Genomic DNA, 9,827 nt, shown 5'->3' with positions numbered 1-9,827 from the left:
TGAAGGCTCTGGCCATCTTGGGCCAAGGAGGCTGTGTGTGTGTGTGTGTGTGTGTCTGTGTGTGTGTGTGTGTCTGTGTGTGTGTGTTGGGGGTGGCACCTCCACTGAATTGTGCCAAGGGCCAGCCCCGCTGAGGAAGATAGGAAAGAGGGGGTCATTGGCCTGAGCTGCAGCAGCCTTTCCTGCCAGGGAACATTGGGAGGCAGGGAGCCGAGCTCCCCATTTTCAGGGACACAGGGCATGACCTCAGCAGTCTGCAGAGTCAGCAACACCAAGAGCAAGGTCCAGGGGGCCGGCCTGTGGGCCCCGCACAGCTGTCTGGAGACCTGTCCTCATGCTGGCATCCCTGGAGGCTGCTGCTTCCGGCCAGAGGACATTCAGAGGAGAATATGCCGAGGCCAGTAGGCCTGGGCCCCATAAGGGCCTGTCTGAGGAGGCGGGGGGGGGGGGGGGGAGGAAGGGAGTCCTAACTTTCCTTCTGAAGGCAACAGCCCTTCACGCCACCCTTGGAGCCTTCCCACCTGGTCCATGGCTTCCCACACTCCTTCACACTGAGGCAGACATGGCTGATGACAGCTTAGCATTTGACTGGTGGCCAGAAGTGGAGACATTTCTGACCTCAGAGGCAGGTGTGTAGAGGCCAGGACGCCACCTCTAGTCCAGGGAGAGACTTCCAAAAGCATAGTGCAGCAGACAGCCCTCTGGGCTCTGGGTAAGATCCCAATGGCTTGGGCTCTCACCTTCTCAAGGCCTGCCCAAGGCCTGCCCTTCCAGGCCCCAGCTTCCCTTCTCAGACACTTCACACCGCTCACTCGCTCACTCTCATTCCTCTACCTTTCACCCAAAGCAGCTTCCCTATACATGCCATCTCCCCCAAATAATGAAGGCTCCTGAAGGCAGGGACTGTTTCCTCTTCATTCCTCTTACCCCCCGTGCCTTTAGGAAAGATTTGTGGAGTGAACTGACCTGTGTGGGAGAAGAAAGGGCCAAGAAGGGAGGCACAAAGAGGTGCTAAGTGCCCCCCCCCACTTGGCCCCTTCACCTTTCCTGTTCTACCATGACAAGACAAAGGGTCCCCTAATGTGATCTGTGCCCGCCCCATGACAGCAGGCACTCTCTGCCCCTTGCAGCCCCATGTGTCTGCAGTCAACGCTGCACTTGGCGTTAGAAGGTCGAGGTTCTGCTGCTCTCCAGCTGCCCGATGTGAACTTGGGTCCCGGTTTCTTCATCTAGCCAATGGAAGGGTTGGGCTGGCCCCTGAGGTTCCTTTCTGCTCTCTGGCTTTCTCATCATGGATGGAAAGTGCTGAAACCTCCTCACAGGCTCAGGGCTGCCCTAGGGAAGCAGCCGCAGTCAAGAAGCCACCCAGCGTAGATCAGGAGTCAGGATCCTGGGTTCTAATCCACCTCTGATGCTTACTTGCTGTGTTAGCATGGACAGCTCACCATCTCTATAGGCCTCAGATGCCTCCTTTGTGAAATAATCCTCATGGGGGCAGCTAGGTGGCCCAGTGGATAGAGCACTGGCCCTGGATTCAAGAGGATCTGAGTTCAAATCCAACCTCAGACACTTTACACTTACTAGCTGTGTGACCCTAGGTAAGTCACTTAACCCCAATTGCCTCACCAAAAAAAAAAAAAAAGAAAACAGAAATAATCCTCATGATCTATGCCACCCCACTTCTCTAGCAGATGACCCTCACACCAGTCTGTCTGCTCCCTCTAATCTTCAATCGCTCCCCATATACTGGTTGTCTCCTCTCTTGTTTGGAAGCCCTCTACACCGCCCCCTAGCTGCTGACACTGCTCTCTGAAGTGACCCATGCCCTCCCAATCCAAAGGCCTTTTCTCAGTCCTCAGCCTTCTTGACCTCCCTGTGGCCTCTGACACTGGTGACCACCCTCTTCTCTCCAGGTTCCTGGGCTACCACTTGCTCCTTGTTCTCCTACTCAGTCTCCTTTGCTGGATCTTCAGTCGGCCCAAGCCCACTAATGTGAGGGTCCCCCAGTGCCCTTTGATGTCCTTTCATCTCTGTGGACTCTCTCACTTGGTGATCTCAGCATCTCCCATAGCTTCAAGAAGCATCTCTCCCTTGATCTCCAGGCCTGTGCCACCCACTGCCTCTTGGACATCTCAAACTAGATGTAGAGTAGACGTCTCAAACTTAACATGTCCCCTCAAACCTCCCCCTCCTCTTCTCAACTTCCCTATGACTGTGGAGGGCGCCCCATAGGCCCCCAGGCTGAGGGTCATCCTTGACGCCTCACTTGCACTCACCCCTCCCCGCCCTTCCCCCATAGCAAATCTGTTGCCACGTCTTGCCATTTCTACCTTCACAAGATCTCCTGGGCACATGCCCTTCTTTCTACTCCCCCAGCTGCCACTCTGGTGCAGGCCCTGTCACTTCACACCCGGACTAGAGAAGAACCTGCTGGTTGGTCTCTCTGCCTGAAGTCTCCCCCCAGTTTGGTCCATCTTCCACTCAGCTGCCAAAATGGTGTTCCTAATGCTCAGACCTCTCACCTTCCTGCCCTCAGTAAACTCTGTGGCTCCCAATTGCCTCCAGGCCTGTTTGGTATTTCAATCTCTTTCTAACCTGGCTCTTTCCTACCTCCACAGGACACTTTCTTTCCCACCTCCATACCTTTGCTCTGGCTGTTCCCATGCCATGAGTGCTCTCCCTCTTATTGCTACCCCCCAATTCCTTCACAGCTCACTCAGCTCAAAGTCCCCCTTTCTCAGTCCCGGTCAATGCTAGTGCCTTTCCTGCTGCAATACCTTTCCATCTACTCTTTCCAAATCTATTGTTTGCATGTGTTCTCCCTCATTGGCATGTAGGCTCCTTGAGGGCAGGCACTGTGCTTTATATACCCTGTCCATGGTACAATGCCTGGAACATAGTGGGTGCTCACTATGTTGATGCTTGTTGACTCATCTTACTGACCCTCCCATTCTACAAATGAAGACATTGATGCTCATCAATGAGAAGATCCTGGCTCAAGGTTACACAGGGAGGTACCTCAGAGCTCTTTCTGCAGTGGTAATGGCCTCTTCACCGCGCAGTCTCTAGAGCCCTGAGAACCTCTTTGCTTGCTCACACTTTTTTTTGTGGGGGGCATTGAGGATTAAGTGACTTGCCCAGGGTCACACAGCTAGTAAGTGCCAAGTGTCTGAGGCCAGATTTGAACTCAGGTCCTTCTGAATCCAGGGCGGTGCTTTATCCACTATGCCACCTAGTTGCCCCTGAACCTCTTTGCTTGCTCCCAGAATGCCCATGTCAGGGAGACAAAGGAGCAGGCTAGACCCCAGGAGACCAAACAGGAGTGACCACCACCCTTTCTATGGTCCTTTACCTCATTTAATACTGTCAAGGAATTACTCTTGACTTGATTTTCCCCCTTTTCCTGATGAGGTTCAGAAAGGGGACAGGATTTGCTCAGGGTCACACAGCTGAGAAGTGTTGATGGGATTAGAACCCATGAATCCCGAAATCCAAGTCCAGCTCTCCAGTATGCCCTCCTGACCCCAGTTATAGTCCCTGTTCTGCTATTGGCAAGCTGTGCAACCTTGGTTAAGTCACTTCCTCTCTAAGGGCCTCAGGTGAGGAGGGGGATCAGATTTGATGGCTGTGAAGAACCCTTCCGGCTCAGAAAACAATGACATTTTGATTCTCTCCCAAGAGAGAAGATGCCTTTTAACTATCTGTGAAATCTCAGTGGACTTGGACTACATGCCTGGATTCAGGTGGGCATCTTGGCAGGAGTGACATGATGCCCACCTAACTCCCAGGCTTTCACAGGACCCAACAGGCTGCCTTTGCCATTTGGATATTTAAAGATAGACCGATAGACTCATGTGACCTCAAGGGAGTCCCTTCTCCCCTCTGAGCCCGCGTCCCCCCTGTAAAATGAGGGGAGTGGACTAGCTGGCCACCTCTAAGTTCCCTTCCAGCCCTAGATTGTGCCACCTCGGGCCCACTGGCCCCCACTTGTCCCCACAGCCTTCCCCCGGCCCCCTTTCCCATTCTGTGTCAAGGTCCACTTGCTGCATGACAATACTTTGAAGTCTGCACAATAAATATTGGAACAGTGATATTTGTGGTCCCTGAAATTTGTACTCGAGCCATTCCCATGAAAAACAGGTTCTCCAAAACTTGGCTATGAAAAAGTACAGTACACCCCCTCTCCCCATGGCCTGAGTTCAAGCCCCTTTGGCCAAAGGCGGCTTGAGCTACACTGAGCCGTGAGGAGCATGGTAGACATAGACAGGGCCCGGGCACCAGCCTCTGGACTGCTTTGGATGAGACAAGACGCTGCTTCTCAGTCTCATCTGTTAAGGTCCCAATATCGACCTCCCTCACTGGAAGACCAAACGAGATTGTGTGCGAAGTCTCTAGAGCCAGAGTCTTGCTTGCCATAAAGTAAGACTAGACAAGACGAGGCATATTTGGACAATGCAATAAAGTACAAATGTACAAGACAAAGGCCAAGTGTTCTCCTCATCCATTGTCTTTGGAATCCTCGGAAGCATCCCAAAGGGGCCCAGGCACAGCCTCCCCCTCCCCAACCAAAGGAGCTGGGCCTGGGCCTGGGCCTGGTCTTGGGGGCTGGGGCTGGGAGCTGGGGCTCCAGGAGCCAGCACTCTATTCTCTTCCCTAGATCCTGTACATCTGTGGCCAGGGTGCCTGGGTGTCAGTGCTCCCCTTGTTCCTCAAGTGTGTATCCTTAGACTCATGGGTCTTTCTACTTCAGAAGCAGAGGCTGGTCATGTCTGCCTAAGATAAAGGGACTGGTTGGTAACAGACATTCATGACAGGTCGAAATGGTGTGTGTGGGAGGGGTGGAGAAGGGGTTAATCAGGGCACAAACAGTTGTTTTCCGCTGAATTACCCAGATAAACTCCCTTGGATCACTGTACCCTTGGTTTTTTCACATAAAAGTATTTTCTTATTTCCCAGTTACATGTAGAGATAGTTTGCAACATTTGTTTTTTGTTTTTTGTTTTTTGTTTTTGTTTTTTGCAGGGCAATGAGAGTTAAATGACTTGCCCAGGGTCACACAGCTAGTAAGTGTCAAGTGTTCGAGGCCGGATTTGAACTCAGGTACTCCTGAATCCAGGGCCGGTGCTTTACTACTGCGCCATCTAGCTGCCCCCACAACATTTGTTTTTATAAGATTTCTAGTCTCAATTTTTTCTCCCTCCCTCCCTGCCTTCCCTCTCCCCTCCCCAAGACTGCAAGTAATCTGATATAGGTTATGTATGTACAATCGCATTAAACATAATTCTGCATTAGTCATGCTGTGCAAGAAGAATCAGGGCAGAAAGGAAAAACCTCAAAAAGGAAAAACAAACAAAAAATAGAAATAGTATGGTTCAATCTGCATCTAGATGCCACAGTTCTTTTTTTTCTGGATTTGGAGAGTCCTTTGGAACTATCTTGGACCATTGTATTGTTGAGAAGAATCAAGTCTATCACAGTTGATCATACAATGTTGTTGACAATGTGTACAATGCTCTCCTGGTTCTGCTCATCTCACTCAGCATCAGTTCATGCAAGTCCTTCCAGGTTTCTCTGAACTCCTCCTGCTCATCGTTTCTTACAGCACAATAGAATTCCATCACATTCACATACCACAACTTGTTTAGCCATTCCCCAATTGCTGGGCATCCCCTCAACTTCCAATTCTTTGCCACCACAAAAAGAGCAGCTAGAAATATGTTTGTACATCTGGGTCCTTTTCCGTTTTTTATGGTACCCTTGGGTTTGCAGGAAGGAGATTACTCTTCTGGGGGCAGAGCTTGGGAAATGTGTGGGGAAAGGCATTGCCCATTGCCCTCTGGGCACACAAGGGATTTGGGGGGGCTGTCACTGCCAAAGCAACATCCTGCTTTCCCTTCACTGCCAGTCTTTTGGAATTCCTCTCCCAGAATTAAGGTCCATGAGGGAGTGCCCCATGGCGCGGGTACTCTAGTCAGTAGTCCCACACCTGCAAAGGGCTGCTAGGGCTGCCAGCACCCTTCTTGGGTCGGAGCTTTCAGCAAGAACCCCCCATAGGGTTCTGGCCCTGCCCCCCGGGGCGGGGCACTTGTGACAAGGCCGACACGGTGGCCTCTCAGCTACAAAATCTCTCCTCCCCAGCATGGCCAGCCCGTCCTCCTCGTAGGATTGAATTCAGACTTCTTGGTTTGGTATTTAAAACCCTTCACAAGCTGACCTGCCTTCCCTTTCCATCCTGGGTGTACGGGAGCCAGATCATTCACCCACACTGTGCTTCAGTTCACCCACATGCTTGGAACGTCCTTGCTCTCATCATCGAATGGAATCTTTCCTGATCTCCCCAACTGCGAGTGTATTTTCACATGTCTCCCCTGGTCAAAAGTGAATTCCTTGAGGGCAGAGATGCTTTCATCTTTGACTTTGTGTCCTCAGTGCCTAGGACAGTGCCTGGCACATGGTGAGTTCTTAAAAATGTGTGCTGATTTAGTGTTTGATAGGAGTTAGGGATTATCGGTCATTCACACTTTAGTATGAATGAGTTCAGAGCACTTGCTTCTTTGAACCAAATGAATAGTAATTTTGCTTGGGGAATGGGGGAAGTCATGAATGGGGAGCATAGAGCACTTTAATAGCTCACATTTATATGGTGTCTCTTATGTGCCAGGCCTGGTACTAAGAGCTTTATAAATAGGATCTCATTTGATCTTCGCAACAACCCTAGGAGGGAAATGCTATTACATTACTCATTTTCCAGGTAAGGAGATTGAGGTAGACAGAAGTGAAATGATTTGCCCAGGGTCAAACAGCTAGCAAGTGTCTGAGGCAGGATTTGAACTCAGATCTTCCCGACTCCAGGCCTAGCACTCTATCTGCTTTGCCACCAGCTACCCCTTTTTTGTGTGGAGAGACCCTGAGGGACAGAGGGGCACTAGGGGGTAGGAGAGGATGCAGAAGGGAGGTGGGACAGACAAAAGACAAGCATTCACCTTTTTCAACATTTTGTTGAGGTCTTGTCCAGACCCTGGCCAAGGTGGGAAGAATGGCTTTTCCTCCCCTCAGTCACAAGCTCTGAGATTGAATCTCAGTGTGGGGTCTGAAGTATTTGGGGCTAGGTCCAGGTCAGCTGCTGATGTGGTGGGTGACTCAAGTCACATACATTCTCCTTCTCTCTCTCTGTCTCTGTCTCTCTGTGTCTCTGTCTCTTTATCTCCCTCTCTTTCTCTGTCTCTCTCTCCCCTTTCTTTTTTCCCTCTTTCTCTTGTTTCTCTCTCCCCGTCCCTCCTCTCCATTTTCCTCTTTTCTCTCTCTTTACCTTTCTCTTTCTCTTCCTCTTTTTTGTCTTTTTCTCTCTCCCTCCCTCCTTTCCCTCTCTTTTTCTTTCTCTCCTCTTCTCTCTTATTACTTTTTTTCTCTCTCGTTTCTATTTTTTGTTTCTTTCTCTCTCTCCCCGTCCCTCCTCTCCATTTTCCTCTCTTTTCTCTCTCTTTACCTTTCTCTTCCTCTTTTTTGTCTTTTTCTCTCTCCCTCCTTCCTTTCCCTCTCTTTTTCTTTCTCTCCTCTTCTCTCTCTCATTTCTTTTTTTCTCTCTCATTTCTATTTTTTGTTTCTTTCTCTCTCCCACTCTCCCTCCTCACCCTTTTCCTCTTTTCTGTCTCTCTTTCTTTCTCTTCTCTCTCTCCCTTTCCCTCTTCTCTTTTTCCCTTTCTCTCTTCTTTTTTCTTTCTCACTTTCTTTTCTTTCTCTCTGCCTCCCCTCTCTTCCTCTCTCTTTCTCTCTCTCCTTTTCTTCTCATCTGTCTCTCTCTCTTTGACTCTCTGTCTCTGTATCTCTCTGTCTGTCTGTTTCTCTGTGTCTCTCTGTGTGTCTCTGTCTGTCTGTTGTGTGTCTGTCCTTGTCTCTCTCTGTCTCTCTCTGTCTCTCTGTCTCTGTCTCTCTCTGTCACTGTCTCTGTCTCTCTGTGTCTGTCTCTCTCTGTCCCCCCTTGCTCTCTCTTTCTCTCTCCCTCTCCCCCTCTCTCTGTCTCTAACCCTTCCAGGACATGGAAATTCCAGCTGTTATTTAAGGTCTTGGTGTGCTCAGAGTGCCCCCCCCAATTTCCAGTACTTTATGTTCATGGAAGAGTAGGTGTAGAGCAGGAGAGGCCTCGGAGGTCACCTAGTCCAGTGATGCCAAACTCAAATGGACACAGGGGCACTAACCCTTCCTCAAGGTTCCCTGTGGGCAGCATATTGACTAACATTATCTATATTCTGTTATATTTTTATTTATTTTGTTAAATATTTCCCAGTTGCATTTTGATCTGGGCGGGGAGGCCTGTTTGCTGATACCTCTGACCTAGTCCAATCATCTCCTTTTACAGAGAAAGAAATGAGGAAAAGGAGGCCCGGAGAGGGGAAGGCACCACTTGCCCAGGTATACATACAGTATGTGTCAGAGGCAGGGCTTAGGCTTGGCTGTATTAAGCTATCCTTTGTGATTCATACCTTGGGGGGGGGGGACAGTTCCTTGATTTTGAAGCTTTCTGATCATTGGTTGACTCTGAGGATTGAGGAGGGGTAAGGAGGTCTCTGTGGGAAGTCGCAGACATCCCAGGCCCCTCATCCCACCAGGGGGTCTACCTGCCTTATTGGCCATACTTGAGGTCTTCTCTTATCCTTCTCTGTGATTTTGCATGGCTGCTTGTCCTACGTGCCCACCTCGAGGGACCCCTGGTTCCCTTCAAGGCTCCCCCAGCTCAAGGAAGCCCACAACAATTCCTCAGTTTACCTGCTTAACCCCCGATTACATGTTTGTTGTCCCCCCTCCATGACTTCATATTGACTTTGCATCTGTTTTGTATCTATCTGTTGTGTCCCCAGTAGAGTGTAAGCTCCTTGAGAGCAAGGACTGCTTTGGTTTTTGTCTTTGTAACTACGGGGCTTGGCACAGTGCCTGGCACATAGTAGGTACCAGATCGACGTTCCTGGAATTGAACTGAATAGAGCAAAGAGGAGGCAATGTGCGGACGGCTGGTGATTCCTTTCCCTTAGCAGCTCTTGCCATCAGGGCTGCCACCACGGTCACCTCTGATGCCCCCTTCTCTACAACCTCAAGGCTGTCAGACACATGTCAAAGGCCTGAAAGCCTCCTTCTTGTGTAATCTTCCTTTGATAAAAGCCACCCCAGTGAGGGGCTCTGCCAAGCCCAAGAACCCCAGTGAAAACAGCCAGGAGAGACAGACCATCCCAAGGGCCAGCACAGTTAGGCAGATGTGTTTCCTTTAGTCCCAACATAGGTATGGAGAAGAGTCCTTGAAACTAAGGGAAGGCCTCTTCTAGCAGTACACAAAGTACAAGCCATGATGCTGCACCTGACTTGGCATTTCCCCCTCAGGGTCTGAAAATACACAGACACCGTCAGAGTAGCCAGCAACATGGGGATCCAGAAGACCCTCAAAAACATCATAATGGTCTACTGAAATGCTGCCAGGGGATTGGCCATCCCAGTGGGCCATGAACAGGGCACTGGGTTTGCAGGCAAAGTTTGTACATACCTAATAAATGCTTTTTCACTTGAGGCAGCTAGGAGGTACAGTGGATAGAGTACCAGGCCTGGAGTCAGGAAGACCTGAGTTCGAATCCTGCCTCAGCTACTTACTAGCTGTGTGACACCATTTGCCTCAGTTTCATCATCTGTAAAATGGAGATGATAATAATACATACTTCCCTGGATTATTGTGAGGATCAAATGAGATAATAATTGTACAGTGCTTAGCAAGGGCCATGTAAATGTGAGCTACTATTATGATTGTTATTATTATTATTATTATTATTATTACTTGCGTTCATTAG

This window comes from Dromiciops gliroides, chromosome X (assembly GCF_019393635.1).
Source record: "Dromiciops gliroides isolate mDroGli1 chromosome X, mDroGli1.pri, whole genome shotgun sequence".
In the NCBI taxonomy this organism is placed as follows: domain Eukaryota; kingdom Metazoa; phylum Chordata; class Mammalia; order Microbiotheria; family Microbiotheriidae; genus Dromiciops; species Dromiciops gliroides.
Note: the sequence above shows the minus strand (reverse complement) of the source record.